We start from the raw sequence: 16,777 nt of genomic DNA on the forward strand, positions 1-16,777 counted from the left end.
GCACCTTGTGTTACTTTTATTTAGTTAACCAGTATAGGTTAAAAGATCAAAATCTAAAGACCTTGCAGCAGTTGCAGCTAAGATTCCAGCTCTTTCCCCACTGCTGGGATATGTTTACTAGTATATTCTCACTTGCCTCCAGCCCTAGCTAGAACTACTTGCTTCCTAAAGAAGGCTGCATGTCCCTGATTCTGCTCTGCATTTGAGATACCCATCCCTGCATCTCCGTCACAGACATGCTAACTCCTGCAAGGCTTAACCAGAATGCCACATTTTCCAAGAAACCTATAATCCTTCCTGTCAGAATGAATCCTTCCACTTAAGTCATTATTGACATAAGACAAGTGAACATCTTTTCATAAATATTCACCTCATTTTTTTCAGAAGTTATACGGGATTCCACTGTCTAATGCCATAGGTTTTACTTGAATATGACAGTTTTTCAAAACTATCAAATGTAAAAATAGAGGGTATTTTAAAATCTTATGCTCAAAGACAAAAGAGTTGGCTCAGAGGTTAAGAGAACTCACTGCTCCTGCAGAAGGCCTGGACTCCATTCCTAGCACCCACATGGCAGCTCACAGTTGTGCATAATAGTTAAGGTTTGGTATTTTGCTATGTATTGTAATGCTAAATACTGCCCCCCCTCCCCCTGCCCAGGCCTGGTTGTCCCCAGGGATGAGAGTCTGCACAAGCACAAATGACACTATGCAACCTCACCCCCAAGTTATCCCTGATTGGTGAATAAGGATGCCTATAGCCAATAGCTGGGTAGAAGACAGTGGGCAGGGGTTCCTGGGCTTGGGGTCTGAGGGGAAGACCAGTGAGGAGAGGAGAGACCCCAGGGGTTAGGTGAGTCATGAAAACAGCCATGAGGGCTGGCCAGTTGGAGTTAAGAGCTGCCCAGATGGAACATGGCAAATTATAAAATGGAGTTATGGATGGGGAAATAGATCCAAATAGCTTAGAAGGTAGATATCTGCCCAGCTCTAGTGCTGATTAAGGGTTATTATAAAGATAAAGGGTGTGTCTCTTTTTTCTGGTAACTGAAAAAATCAACGGTAGGGTAGAAGCTCCTGAACATCCATACAAATAAAATAATAATCTTTTTAAAGAAGAAAGAAAGACTGATCACTTAAAAGAATAATTTGTCAAGCAACTTTCTACGAGAAAAACCAAGCTATGACAATTCTTTAGTCTAAGGGAGGCACTAAGTGCATATCTTCGGAATGGACTAGTAGTTCCTTCCTTCAATTCTTAAAAACTAATTTTCCATACAGCTGTGTTTACTCACAGCATGTCTCGTTTATGCTGGAGGTGTAAGACAGCAGAGCCCGATCGCTCCCTTTCTCCCCTATTTTCCCTTGCCTTTGTTGTTTGCCTTTCTGCAGTTTCCTAGCCAGAGCTGTAATTAGTGCCCCACAGGGATCTATACTTTTCTAATAAAGAGCAGTCTGCTGAACAATGACATGTGTGCACACACACAGCCATGTGTGTTCCTAACAAATTAGGAATATTTTGCACATGCAAGCCTTCAAAGGATTTTAATAACTTAATGGGGGCACTTTCCATAGCAGCTGCAATGGCTCATAACAGTGACTGGATTGACTCAGCCCTTTCTCTTACTGCACATGCATCTAATTACACGAAGGAAAACAACTCATTTGAGACTGAGTAAAATTAAAAATTCAGTCCCAAAGCAAACCTTAATAAGTAAACCATATTTGTCAAGGAACAATTTCCTCCAATTAGTTCAAAAACTCATGTTTGTTTCATAACTGTTTACTATAAATTTTTTTTTTTTTTTTGCAATGTCACTGTTTATAGGCATTGAAAGTGCTTCCAGGGCTGGCAAGATAACTTCATTCCTAGAACCCACAGGTGGAAGAAGAGAACTAACTGCCACCAAGTTGTTTTCTGACCTTCAGAAGTACCGTGTGTGTGTGTGTGTGTGTGTGTGTGTTGGAACCCAAGTCTAAACATGAAATTCATTTTACATATAACTTTATTTGCTTAGCTGAAAGGTAAGCAAATATTACACAATATTTTTAGTGTGCCTACATTTTGACTATAATATGCCATGTGTACTTGGGGTAGATTTTCCACATGTCATGTTAAAATGTACCATTCAATAAGTTTTAGATTTTGAACCCTTTCAGATTTTAATTTTTGGATTAGAGACACTCAATCTATAAAACTTTTTTAAATACATGTAGATACTGCTGTAATTAATAAAAACAAAAGAGACTTACGAGGTTTACTGACACCAGTTCTATCATAGATTACAATAATCAGCAATTTCTTTTTTGTTTGTTTGTTTTTTTGTTTTTTCGAGACAGGGTTTCTCTGTGTAGCCCTGGCTGTCCTGGAACTCACTTTGTAGACCAGGCTGGCCTCGAACTCAGAAATCCGCCTGCCTCTGCCTCCCAAGTGCTGGGATTAAAGGCGTGTGCCACCACAGCCTGGCTCTTTTTTTTTTTTTAATTAGATATTTATTTCATTTACATTTCCAATGCTATCCCAAAAGTCCCCCACACGCTCCCCCACCCACTCTAACCAGCAATTTCTAAAATTACCACTACCACATGAAGATTCCCGAAAATATTTTACTTTACAAAGCAATCTACATAATTAATGCTTGTTAATTAAGGTTGGAAATCCCTTCCTGAGCCGGGGCACTAGAGCAGGGCCAGAAGATGCTGAATGGAAGAGCTTTCTAACCTATGTGTTTTCTATGTTGGCAAAAACTTTTTAAACTGGGGGGCACAGAGTGTCAAGTTTAAGTATTAAAGGCGACTTGCCAGATGGCTCCGTGGGTAAAAGCACTTGCCATCAATTCCGACAGCCTGAGTTCGAACCCTAAACCCCACATGGTGGAGGGAACGCCCATAAGCTATCTTCTGACATAGCCTGGCACTCACTCACTCACTCAGTAAGTAAGTGCAATGAAATATCTCTAGCTGGGTGGAGCACATTTTTAATTCTAACACTCACGAGTCAGAGACAGGAACCCTGGCCAGCTTGGTCTACATAGTGAGACTTTGCCTCAAAAAGTTTCAGAAGTAGCACTAATGGTTATGCTGAAGTGAAAACCTCTCCTTAGAAACTGTTACTCAGAACCTTAATTTTATTTATTTATTTATTTATTTTGGGGGGGGTCAGGTTTGTTGGTTTAGTGGCTTGCTCATATTTTTTTGAGACAGGATTTTTGCTATGTGGCCCAATCTGGCCTAGTAACCAGGATCCTCTTGCCTTAGCCTCTGAGTGCTGGTATTATAGACACTTGCCACCATGTGGTAAGAACTTAAAACTTACTACACACATACAAGTCATGTAAAATCTGTACGATCCTACTCTATATAGGACTGAAATGTCATTCATACTCCAATTGACTGGTCAAAGAAGTTCAAATTCTCATGCAAAACAAAGGGTTTCTTTGCTTTGAGGAAAAGCAACCTCAGACTAAACTAATTTTAATTTTCCTTTGGGAGTAATTAATAATCTTAAAATAGCAATTGTTCTTTGCAGCAAACAAGAATATTAATAGTGGCTGTACAGGTGCCAAGAGCTCTTTGTTCTTTTGCATTTTTACTTTGCCTCTTACAACAGTGATAAATAGCACAATGGAAAACAATGAATCCTCCCTAATCATATGCCCCATTTATGACAATATCAAAAGTCTATACTATTTCTAAATGGAAAGGGATTGCGCTTTTCCTGGAAATTATGGAGAGAAAAACTATGACAATAACAGTGACTCTCACCCTGAAATATGTATCAGAATCATTATGGAACGTGGTAAAAAAATATAGATGCCTGGGCCCCAGCCTAGCACCTTTAAGAATGTTTTTGTGAAAAGCTGATTCTAAAGCCCACACTTCAAGTCCCTAACCAGTACCTCTGGTACCTAACCAGTACCACCAACATCGCCTGGGAGCCCGTTAGAGACAAAATGTCAGACTAGCCCCTCACAAACAGAATGCGACTGGGGGTGCTGCTCAGAGACCTGTTCCAAAGCCCCCCAAGGTACTTCAATGTGTGTGAGTTTTGAGAATCTTGGCTTTGACCCTACGGGATCCACCTATTCATCACTGCCTCCATTAAGATGAAAAGGAGACTTAAGTAACACAAATGCACTTAACGCATGTTTTTCTCATCTAAAAAAAACTTTTATCTTAATCATTAAATTAATACTAAGGTGATCTTCGTTGGAAACTGTGTCAACTGAGCAAGTTCTTAGGTCTGGGCTCTTTTTTGAGCACATAGTATCCACATTAGACAAGAACTTTAAAATCAGCATGTTAAGAATTTCTTCAGCCAAGAAGTAATTATAACCCCTCAGATGGAAAAATATTTTTTTTTCTTCATGACTAAACTATGGCTGGGCATGGTAGCTCATATTTATGACAGTGTACTGGCTGGTTTTTTGTCTGTCAACTTGACACAGCTGGAGTTATCACAGAGAAAGGAGCTTCAGTTGAGGAAATGCTTCCATGAGATCCAACTGTAAAGCATTTTCTCAATTAGGGATCAAGGGTGGGGAGGGCCCATTGTGAGTGGAGCCATCCCTGGGCTGGTAGTCCTGGGTTCTGTAAGCAAGCAAGCAGAGCAAACAGGGGAAGCAAGCCAGTAAGATGTGCCACACCATAAGCTATCCCTCCATGGCCTCTGCATCAGCTCCTGCTTCCTGACCTGCTTGAGTTCCAGTCCTGACTTCCTTTGGTGAGGAACTGCAATGTAGAAGTGTAAGCTGAATAAACCCTTTCCTCTCCAACTTGCTTCTTGGTCATGATGTCTGTGCAGGAATAGAAACCCTGACTAAGTCAAACAGGGCACCTGAGTCAAGAGGATTAGCAAGAGTTCAAGGCCAGCCTGGACTGTGGAGTAAGACCCTGTCACAAAATCAACAACAAAAAATTGAATTGTGCTTCAATTCAATCATCAATTTACAGGAAATGCAAAGAAGAAGCCTTGAGCTAGGCAGGCTACATCACTATGCTTATTTTCTCAATAAACATAAAGGAAAAAAATCCAAATAAGGGTATCTTTACAGATTAAGATAAACTAAAAAGGTGTATCAATCACCTGCCACAAGGAGACCTTATTTAAATTGTAACTCAAACATACTACAAAAAGCTATGAGACAACTGGGAATTTGGACACCATTTGATGGGAGTTATCTTTTTAAAAAGATGGTAGCAGTGACAGAGTTGGATTTTTGTTTGTTTGTTTGTTTTGTTTTCAGCCAGGGTATCTGTGCTCCTAAGAAGCCCAGAATGAACTTGAACTTCTGATCTTGCCCCTCCCTCCTGCCACATTCAGTTTTTATGTGGTGCTAAGGATCAAACCCAGCACTTCATGCATGCCAGGAAAGCTCTCTCCCACACGAGCTGCATCGCCATCTCTGTATGGTTATTTTTAGAGTAATTATCAGACTGGATATGGTGTTGCACATCTTTAATCCCAGCCCATGAGAGGTAGAGCCAGGTAAGCCAAGGCTACATAATGAGACCTTCTTGTTTCACAAAAAAAAAAAAAAAAAAAAAAAAAAAAAAGGAAGGAAGGAAGGTAACTACCTTTAGTGAACTAGCAAATTATTTACAGCTAAATTTGTATGATATCTAAGATTTGCTTCCAAAATATACAAGGAAAGCAGCTGCTTAGAAAAAAGTGTGACTAGCCAGGAGCTGACCACTGTCAGAGCCGAGTGTTGGGAACGTGTGCGGCAACTACGCTCTGTACGTGTTTAAAATCATCTCAAACCTTACAAGTTTTAAAATACAGGAAATGAAAGACAAGCCTGTGATGATAGCACTCCTCTCACGTGTCTCAGGGAATGCTGAGTCAGGGAAGGGTTAAATAAAGCTACTTAGGACATTTAAAGTTTAAAAATACAAGTTTGAGTTAAGAAAGGAGATGACTGCAGTACATGCTTGTGAGCTGTTCAGTTTTCTTGTCTTCTCATTCTCTAAGGAAAATAAATTTATGATGAGTGTTCCATCATCCTAGTATCTAGGCTCGTACAAATAATTATGTTGATGACCTCAGCTGCCCAGCCCACTAAATGTCTATAAGTGACTGCTCCATCTTCCCTTAAGCCCCTCCCACCAACTCCTAAATGAGGGGACGAGGACAGCACAGCTGAGGTCCTGAATGAACCCCAGAGTCCCTTTATCTCTGTCTCACTTCACAGAGAATTTCCTTTGTTTGCTTGCTTGTTTTTCCAGACAGGGTTTCTCTGTGTAGCCCTGGCTGTTCTGGAAGTCGCTCTGTAGACCAGGCTGGCCTCGAACTCTCAGAGATCCACCTGCTTATGCCTCCTAAGTGCTGGGATTAAACTCGTGCACTACCACCATCGGGCTCAAACAAAAATTTTACAAAGCAGGAAAACTCCTATAGAAACAGGAAATACCTTTCTACCATATGTACTTTATGGATATGACTCATAACCTGACACCATCAAAAAAGGTAGCCCAGTAGTAGAATGCATGTTTAACATAAAAGAGACCCTGCTGCTGTGCCCAGTACCCCACTTCCCTGCAAATATTCTACTGTAAAAACACACCAAAATAGCACTGGTTATCTTCTGTGGAAAGGTATTTTTCTCTCTTTCTGTATTTTTCAGAGTTACAGCAATGATCATGAGTTATTTTGGTAAATGAAAAAAAAAAAGGATACTACTCAAGAGAAATGAATCTTTAACACTTTTTATCACACTTTATTACACTGAACTAGATGTCTTTTTCCTGCTTCCCCTTATCAGTGAGGAGGCAAGGGACCACTGGAGAATAGGTAACACTGATTCTCCAGTCCTTTCCTAGATTTTAAGCACAGTCCCCGCTAGACTGTTTTCCAGTCACACTCATAGCATTGTTTTCTTGGATGGCCTCCTCCTGACCAAGCCTCATCACCTTAATGGCCATCCACTCTGCAAGCTGCCTGATTTGCTTCTGCTGTGGCGGTGCTCTTCGATCCCCAACACACATCAAACCTCTTCACTTCGGGAGAGCTCTCCTGCTCAATCTGTGTGTCTACATCTAAGCACTGGGGCAGTAAATAAATGAAATTTCATATAGGTCAGCCTCCTGTTCAATCTAGTATCAGGTTCAACCCGATTGTAATCCACCTAAGTTGGTTCCTCAGTAATTAAAACCAGTAACTCTAATGCCATCCAAAGCAAACCGGAGTCTTCTCTTCACTCAGACGGGCAACAATGGTGCAGAAAGTGTGAGATGCCAATCCAAGACAAGGCGCTCTCTCCTAACAAAATTCTCATATAATTAGGGGCAGAGCCTGACCAACTAAAAGGCTGTCCTTAATGAGAGGCAGCCTGTAGGATATAAATGGAAGTCACTGCCCTTTGCCATCTACCCCATCCCCTAAGGTCTTCTTGCCTAGAGCACATATGGCTCTCTGGATATGAGCATTCATCTTGGGACCTTCAGAAGTGAAGCCATATGTTAAGGTTCATAAAGTATAAATTTAGAAGACTATGGCCTTCTTCATGTTTCCAAGAAAGCTTTCTGCTTATCTATTCACGTAAGATTTTGCTCTCTAAAGTATCTATGTCCCAAACATTCTCAATAGAAAGCACCCCAGTTTCTCTCTTTTCTTTAATGCCAAAACAAAACAAAACATGGATCTTTAACAAAACAAGCATGGAACTGAACTTGTCCAGCCACTTGCTACTCTCATCCCTTGGATACATAACATCTTTAAGCCAGTTTGCTTTATTAAACTAATGGTATGAGTTGTTCTGACTACCAAATAGAGTACTTAATACACAGTACCGTTCTTTTAAAAATGTATTTATTTATGTATATAAGTGCTCTATTTGCATGTATGCCTGCATGACAGAAGGCAGCATCAGATCCCATTACAGATAGTTGTGAGCCACTATGTGGTTGCTGGGAACTGAACTCAGGACCTCTTTAAGAGCAGTCAGTGCTTCTTAACCACTGAGCCATCTCTCCAGCTCCCACAGTACCGCTCGTGAGATGATCTAGTAAGGCTGAGCATATACTCTGTGACATGACTAGACTAAGTATCACTTTAGAGAAACTTGAAATCCAACATACATGTACACACACAAGCACATATATGCAAGTATGTCTAAAGATGACATTATACAGATGCAGAAAGTCATATACAGGGGACTGAAGAGACAGCTCAGCAGTTAAGAGCTCTGGCTGCTTTTCCAGATGAGCCAGGTTTGATTCTCAGCACATATATCGGGCCATTCACAACTGACTATAGCTCATTTCTAGAGATCTGATTGTCACTTCTAACCTCTGAGGACACCTACATGCACAGTCTGAAGACACAACTCAGGAATACTACACATATATACATAAAATAAATATTTTAAAAGAAAAACTAGACAGCAGTTTTGCGATTTTTTTTGTTTTTTTGTTTTTTGTTTTTTGTTTTTTTTCGAGACAGGGTTTCTCTGTGTAGCCCTGGCTGTCCTGGAACTCACTCTGTAGACCAGGCTGGCCTCAAACTCAGAAATCCGCCTGCCTCTGCTAGACAGCAGTTTTACATTTAGTTGTGTGTGTACATGCACATACATGTACACGTGTGAACACCATAGTACACATGGAGGTCCAAGAACACCTTGTTGGGCTGGTTCTCCCAGGGACTGAACTTAGGTCCTCGGCCTTGATGGCAAGCACCTTTAGCTGCTGATCCATCTCACTGGTTCCCGGATAATATATTTTTAAGCTTCTACATAGCACTTTTTTTTTTGTAGGAGTTGAACTATTACCTATGATGGCCTTAAAGTCTTGGGCTCCAGTGGTCCTCCTGCCTCAGAAAAGAATAATAATGTAAAATATATAGTGCTTTTAAACAAGCTTTTTTTTTTTAAGGTTTATTTATTATGTATACAGCATTCTACCTGCATGTATCCCTGCAGGCCAGAAGAGGGCACCAGATCTCATTATAGTTATGAGGCACCATGTTGTTGCTGGGAATTGAACTCAGGACCTCTGGAAGAGCAGTCGGTGCTCTTAACCACTGAGCCATCTCTCCAGCCCCCTTGAGTAGTTATTTTTAATAGGAAAACACCAGAATAGTTACAAGAGGGGACACCAGCAGTGTAGAGTACTGAGAAAACTTCCCCAGTGTGTAGGATGGATATGGACTTATGAGGGTCTCTTCTGTTATTGAACTTCCTAAGTTATACCTCATGTTCTATGTGTCCTTTGTTTAAAACAAGCTTAGACAGACAGCCCAGGCTGGTCTTGAGCTCCAGTCCTCATGCAGCAGCCTCTGGAGCACTGGAGTACACGCATGCACCTACTCTCAGCTTTGTTCCTTTTCAGTATAGTAACTGTCACACAATAAAGATATAAAAAGACAGTATAAAGGGTACTGTCACTTAAACCCTAAGAAATGACACCCTGTCCTTGTGGCCATCAGTTAGCTGCTTCAGAGGCTCAGTACTCCATCTCTCACCACTCAGCAGCAGACAGTACTGCCCTCAGCAGCTTTCCAAGAACAACTGGCTTGTCCTGTTTTATGATGATGTATTAAGTTTCTTGGAGGAACAAAATTTCCACATAATGTGAGATATAGTAAATATAACTTCTATTAAAGTACGAATAATACATGTGACATGAGGAACCTGGGACTATCTAAAAAAAAAAAAAACCATGAAAAATACATTTCCATTTGTAAATTATAAACAATGCTTACATCTGTGGCCTACCAAAGTGCATTCTACTCAGTGAACTAACAAACTGAAACAAATTAGCTACTTAGCAAAAATTAGTTGGGAATAACCTAAATTAACCATTAAGATACCCAACCTATTCTATGTGTGTCTACAGTAACTGTTATTTTTAATGGCATTCAAATGCTGGAAGAATTCCCCAGTTGCATCTACCAAGAAGAAAGCCATTCATCCTTAAGGGACTAAGGAGGCCTACTTAAGATTCATAATTAAGCAAAGAATCTCAAGTTACACTGACCCATTAATGTGGCCTCCCCTTTGCATGCCCGCAGCTGCTCCATTCCCACTCCTGAATAATGAGGCTTTCTCCCTTGTCCCTCCATGCAGCCCTACCTCACTCTGCTCGCTAGACACACAGATCTTTTAGCTGTGATGGAGCTTTGGTCTCTTCTCTCCTTTCAGTGAGTCTCATTCCACATTAAAAATATAAAATACCTGAGGTATTTGCTAACACTCTATCCCCCTGTAGAAGCATTCACCCATGCTGTTTTAAGCCAATGAGCCTTAGAGCAGTCCTGTGAGATTTAGATGAGTCACCTATAGTCACACGTTATTTTTATTGACTAAAGTTACGCATTGAGAAGCAGAAGAATGACACAAAATGTGCTTGCTACAGAAATAAAAACTCAGCTTCAATTAATTACTATTCAAGTTGCAATTATTTAAATACTATAGAAATTCTAAAATATCATCTACTGGGCATCAATAAACAAAAAGAAGTAGAATCTAAAATGTCAAATATTCTCAAGTTTCCTAATATGCCTAGTTAGCCTAAATTATGTCCACACCGTAAACAAACATACAGCAAGATCCATGTCTTGAATGAGAGGTTGAAATAGACAAATCTTAAGGGTTTTTTTCAATTATAATAATGTTATATCTATTAGTTAAGTACAACAATCACTTATTAAAGAAATAAAATTTTACAAATTAATAAAAACCCTAATGTGTGTGGTAACATTTTTATTCTCAGAGTCTAGCTACGTAAAGATATGAACAAATCTCCCTTAATGATGAACTATCATAGTGTAAATATCAATTTTCCTGTTGCAGGGAGGACACTAACCCACAAATACAGCAACAGTCCAAGGAAGTGCTCATTAGCACTACTCCAGTGCTTCTAGTAAATCCTGACTAAATAGATGCCAAGCTAATCCAGGATTTGTGTAGCTCTGAAAGGAAACTTATCTTCTAGTTTTGATGCTAAATCTAGTGAAGGAGCCTACAAAACAATTAGCCTGGAAAATATTAAGCTATCAACATATATTCTAACATTATTTGTACTGGGTTTTTGTTTGTTTCTTTGTTTTGGTTTTTTTGGTTTTCCGAGGCAGGGTTTCTCTGTGTAGCCCTGGCTGTCCTGGAACTCACTCTGTAGACCAGGCTGGCCTCGAACTCAGAAATCCACCTGCCTCTGCCTCCTCCCAAGTGCTGGGATTAAAGGCTTGTGCCACCACTGTCCCGCATACTGGCTGGTTTTGTGTGTCAACTTGACACAAGCTGGAGTTATCACAGAGAAAGGAGCCTCTCTTGAGGAAATGCCTCCATGAGATCCAGCTGTAAGGCATTTTCTCAATTAGTGATTAAGGGAGAAGAAGGCCCAGGCCCATTGTGGGTGGTGCCATCTCTGGGCTGGCAGTCCTGAGTTCTATAAGAAAGCAAGCTGAGTAAGCCAGAGGAAGCAAACCAGTAAAGTAACATCCCTCCGTGGCCCCTGCATCAGCTCCTGCCTCCAGGTTTCTGCCCTGTGTGAGTTCCTGTCCTGACTTCCTTTGGTGATGAACAACAATGTGGAAGTGTAAGCTAAATAAATCCTTTCTTCCCCAACTTGCTTCTGGGTCATGATGTTTGTGCAGGAATAGAAACCCTGATTAAGACATTACTCAACATATAGACTGTTTTCTAAGTCAAAGAAAAGCAAAATATTAAATACCTAAAACTAACATATTTCACTGACCCGCAAAACCTTCTTTCATTAGAGTTCTTTACTTCAATCCTTAAAACTACTTTTTCATCTGTCCTATGTACACTGTGTTTGATATAGCTCCTTTAAAACCCACCAACTTGCTGGGTGGTGGTGGCACATGCCTTTAATCCCCAGTACTGGGGAGGCAGAGGCAAGTAGATCTTTGTGAACTTGAGGCCAACCTGGTCTACAGAGCTAGTTCCAGGACAGTCAAGGCTACACAAAGAAACCCTGTCTCAAAAAACCGAAAAAGAAAAACTGAGGCACTGGAGAGATGGCTCAGTGGTTAAGAATGCCTGTTGTTCTTGTCGGAACCCAGGTTCAATTCCTAGCATACATATATAGTGGCTCACCACCATCTGCTCACAACTCTAGTTCCAAAGGCTCTGACACTCTCTTCTGGTCTACCTGAAACCAGGCATACATCTTGTGCCATCCATTCATGCAGACTGTAGTAGTTTGAAAGAGAATAGCCCCATAGGTCCTAGGGCCCCAGTAAATGGAACCATGTGAGAATGATTAGGAGGTATAGCCTTGCTGGAGAAAACATGTCTCTGGGATGGGCTTTAAGGTTTGAAAAGCCAATGCCAGGCTCAATCTCATCCTCTCTCTCTGCCGCTGTTCCAGCACCATGCTTGCCTCTGCCACCATCCAGCTCCTGACCACGATGGTCATGAACCAACACTCTGAAACTGTCCAAAAGTCCCTGACTGAATGCTTTCTTTTATAAGTTGTCTTTGTTGATCATGATGTTTCACCACAGCAACGGAATAGTAACTAAGACACAGGCAAAACACCTACAACATAAAAAGTTCTAAACTAAAATATTCTAAACTGCAAAAGTTCTAAACTGCAAATGTTGACTACGAACTGTCACAAATAAAAATTAACTGAACTCCTTTATGTGATAGGGAAATCCTTAAAGAGATCTGCATTATCACCTTAATCAATATGGTAAGAATACAAGTCAGGCAGAAACAAGTGGATGCAAGACTCAAGGTCGTGCTGGCTACATAGTCAGTGTGAGTCAACCTAAGTAACATGATATCCTGTCTCAAAAAGAAGGAAATAGATATGTTTATACATCCACATGTGTATGTATGTATGTATGACCAAAAAGGGAAAAAATGTTATGTCTTAGATTCTCTTCAGAAATGCACAGCATCTAAAATATTGTCTGCGTACGTTTTTCAGCAGACAGCTAAGTACTAGGAGGGATTTCCCCGTCTTAAGGGCAGTACAGCACAATCAGGAGTTCACAGCATTACTCACTAGAACCATTTTAAATAGCAAACTATCACATGGAAATCTGAAGAGTTAAAAATAGAAAGCCAGGTGTAGCGGTGCAGACCTTTGATCCTAACCCTTGGGAGGCAGGAACAGGTGGATCTCTGTGAGTTCGAGGCCATCCTCATTTGGTCTACAGAGTGAGTTCTGAGATAGCCGGGGCTACACAGAGAAACCCTGTCTCGAAAAAAAACAAAGCAAGGCGGAGGAGGAAGGAGAGAGAGAGATTTAAAAATAGAATTATAGTGTCATTTTTAGAGTTATTTTTTAAATTATTAATCCTTAAAATAAAGGGACAGTTCCAATGTGACGTCTTAATTTGTTTCCTCCACTGACCAGAGTTGAAACACTCACTTAAGTATGGGAGGGATGCTTTTCTGCTAGTCAACTACCTTGATATTTCCATGACATTTAAAGAAATTTACAGTGAAATGAACATAAGAAAGGTTGGGAGAATGAAACCCATAAAGCTATGTGTTCCCTAGTGTGTTGTTGTGATAAAAAGAAATACACAACTACCCTCGGTTTCAGCTCCTAAAACTCTTGAAATCACCAGTAGTAAATGCCTTTTCTATGCTCAGAAATAATGGATGGCTGGGCCTCCTGGAAAAGCCTGGGACGGGGGCTGCTTTCGAGTCTCATTCCTCAATCTCCTGGGAGAGGAGAAAGCCTGAAGACTGAGTTAATTGCCAGTGACCAATGGTATAATTAATCACAGCTATGTAATGAAGCTGCCTGTCTAGTGTTGGAGTCACAAGGCAAGGCACCCGACATGAAGATAAGGCTATAGTGGATACTCCAGCTTCAGGTCAGCCACTGAAATGGATACCCTTGCCTGTGCCACACAGGAGAAATGAGCCGTTTCACAAAGCTGTTTTGTGATCGACTACGGATCATGAAAAAGTTTTAAGTGACTGCGTTGGGGTTGATTGATTGTATAACAAAGGTAACTGATGTGGACCTGTGGTACAAAGGAAAGAAACAACTTTAAGGTCTTCACAAAGCCTGACAATACAGGAGAACTAGCAAACAAACCAACCAAAGCACAGGAGATAGGGAATCGCAGCAGATAAGTAAATCCCACCTTATCCGTAAAAAAGGACCTTACGTGCAGATAGACGTGGCAGGATATGTAACTCAGTGGTAAGGTGATAGTTTAGCATGTTTGAGGCTCTGAATTCAATTCCTGGCCTTGGGGAGGAAGTGTTCCCATCAAAGAAGTGAAAAGCCACAGAACCTAGGAGAATTTTATCGGATATCTTAAAAAGATCTATTTTACAGACTATAAAAAAGCTCCTGGTTAGGTTTAGTAGCACAGGCCTATAACTAAGCATGTGGAAGGCTAATACAGGAGCATCAAGGGAGGGAAGAGGGGAGACAGACTAGGGGTGCTTGTAAGAGGGAAGAGAAGATGGTTTCTCCATCAGAAAGCAGGCCAAGGAAAGGATATATCCCAAACATGACCACATCCTGAAGAGGGGTGGCTGTTATCTTCTAAGTCACATTACACAGAGCCGTACTAGTAACTGCACACGCTTCTCTGTTAAATCTCTAAAGTCTAAGGCTGTAAGATGGGAACAGAATGTTCCAGGCTGGTCTCAGCTGTGTTCTGCCTGAGTATTAAGAGAAGGCTCTCCTCTGGGACAGAAAAAGAAAGAGAAAGCCATACTCCCTGAGGTCAGCAAGGAACTCCCCAGAGGAAGGAGGATCTTTAGGAACAAAAGCCCTTACTATGATCTCCAATTACTCTGTCCCACATAAAAGTCTGGATAATTCATTTTATTTAGTATGATAGAAAATGTTTTTTTTTCCTAGCAAAACATAATATTACTAAAAAACTAGGTCTGGCTCCAACATCACATTGCCCTCAAAATCCTGATGGGTGTGGTACATGCTCCTTTCATTGCAGCAGTCTGGAGGCACAGGCAGGTCGACCTCTGATCAATAGTGAGTTCCAGGACAGCCAGAGATGAATAGAGAGACCCTGCTTCAAAAAACAAGACAACAAGTGTATCCTCAAAGGACTACTAGTTGGAAAGTATGGGAAAGAAGATAAAGGAGAAGAAAGGAGGAAGGCAGGGAGATTTTCAACAAAGCAATACAAATTCTTTGTGGAAGTGGACAAAGTGCTTGCCAAGCAAGCATGAGGACATGACTTCAGATCCCTAGAACCCACATAAAAGGGCGGCAAGGCAGGTGTGACAGCCACCTGTAATTTAAGCACTCAGGTGGCAGGCACAAGGAATCTCTACGATGACTAGCTAGCTGACTAACTAGAACTGGCTAGCTCTGGGTTCAACAAGAGACTCTGACTCAACAAAGGAAGTAGAGTGTGATCAAAGATGTGCAAAGTCAACTTTGGGCCTCCATACACATGTGCATGGACACACACACAAACACACACACACACACCCCACACACTCATGAAAAACTTTAGGCTGGGTGTGGTGGCTGGCACAAAGCTCTGATCCCAGCACTGTGGAGTGAGAGGCAGAAAGATCTCTATGATTTTGAGGCAAGCCTGGTCTACAGAGCATTCATGTGTTGTTCCCTATCTTAAGAACGAAAACCCAAAGTACAATGTTACTAGGATAGATGTCATAAAGAGCCAAAAATGTCCACAACTCTCTGTTGAAAGTTCCTCCAAATAGAAAGAGAAGCCAGGATCAGGATCAGAGGGCAGGCAGCATGCTCAGTGAGGCCTGAGTTTGATACTCGGCACTAGGAAGAAAAGCATGCGTCAGTATTCTTTTTCAAAGGAAAACAGGAACATAATACTTCCCCCAAATGTATAAAAAGCACAAACATATGTACAGTCATCATTTTGGTTAAATGCATTTTTTTAAATATATACTTCACAAAAATGAGGTACTATTTCTTTCTAAAAAGATTCAAGACTCTTCCGATTTCGGGCAGTTTGTCTAAAGGCTGCCTTAAAAGCCACCCTCCCAGAGCAAACCTCTTCCTGTTTGTCAAGTGTGTGTTTACTTTCACATCTGCTTCAAAAGATAAAAGCAACAATGGGGACACCAACCACAAGACTGTGTCCTACCAAGCCGGAAATGACGCTATAAACCCAGACTTGCTGTGAAATGGGTCTTCAGAACACTCACACACAGGCTAACATGCAAATAAAAACTTAAAAAATTTACAGTGTGAGTCTGAATCAAACCCAAAGATCGACACTGGACAAAACTGCATTACATATTTGCATACAACCATTATACAGACCCAAAGACATCCAATTTCAGTAGACAAGGGTACAAGTAAGGTATAAAAATACAAAGGCTCGGAGGGTAGGTGAGCTACACAAGCCTAGCAACCTGACTTCAATCCCTAGAACCATATAAAGAAGAGAACTATGCCACAGTTTGCCTCTGGCCTCCACACAAGCAAACATCATACACATCTGTGTACACACACACACACACACACACACACATACACACGACTACAATAGTAAAAATTAATCAGAGATACTTAGCAGGAGCTGGGTGATGGTGGTGCATGCCTTTAATTCCAGCACAGGGGAAACAGAGGCAGGTGGATCTCTGTGAGTTGGAGGCTAGCCTGGTCTACAGAGTGAGTTCTAAGACAGCCAGGGCTACACAAACAAAACCTAGTCCAGCACAGCCAGGCTATGTTACACAGAGAAACTGTCTAAAAAAAAAAACAAAAAACAATATATATATATATATATATATGTATGTGTGTGTGTGTGTGTGTGTGTGTATTTAAGAGCACCTAGAGTGACTGCAAACATCTGCAATCCCAACATTTCAGAGATG

The 16,777-nt window shown here is 41.0% G+C and overlaps 1 protein-coding gene across 25 annotated transcripts in view, besides 1 other annotated feature; it reads right to left on the reverse strand.

Moving 5' to 3' along the window:
- Epb41 (erythrocyte membrane protein band 4.1) overlaps positions 1–16,777 on the reverse strand; it is a 151,934-nt gene that overhangs the window by 101,037 nt on the left and 34,120 nt on the right. The gene's annotated exons all lie outside the window — the stretch shown is intronic.
- Positions 7,664–11,703: an enhancer, noted in NCBI's record as "VISTA enhancer mm1387". NCBI's record gives its function as "enhancer in: forebrain[4/5]" and the evidence as "EXISTENCE:transgenic organism evidence [ECO:0001131][PMID:17130149]".

Source organism: Mus musculus, chromosome 4 (assembly GCF_000001635.26).
Source record: "Mus musculus strain C57BL/6J chromosome 4, GRCm38.p6 C57BL/6J".
In the NCBI taxonomy this organism is placed as follows: Eukaryota; Metazoa; Chordata; class Mammalia; order Rodentia; family Muridae; genus Mus; species Mus musculus.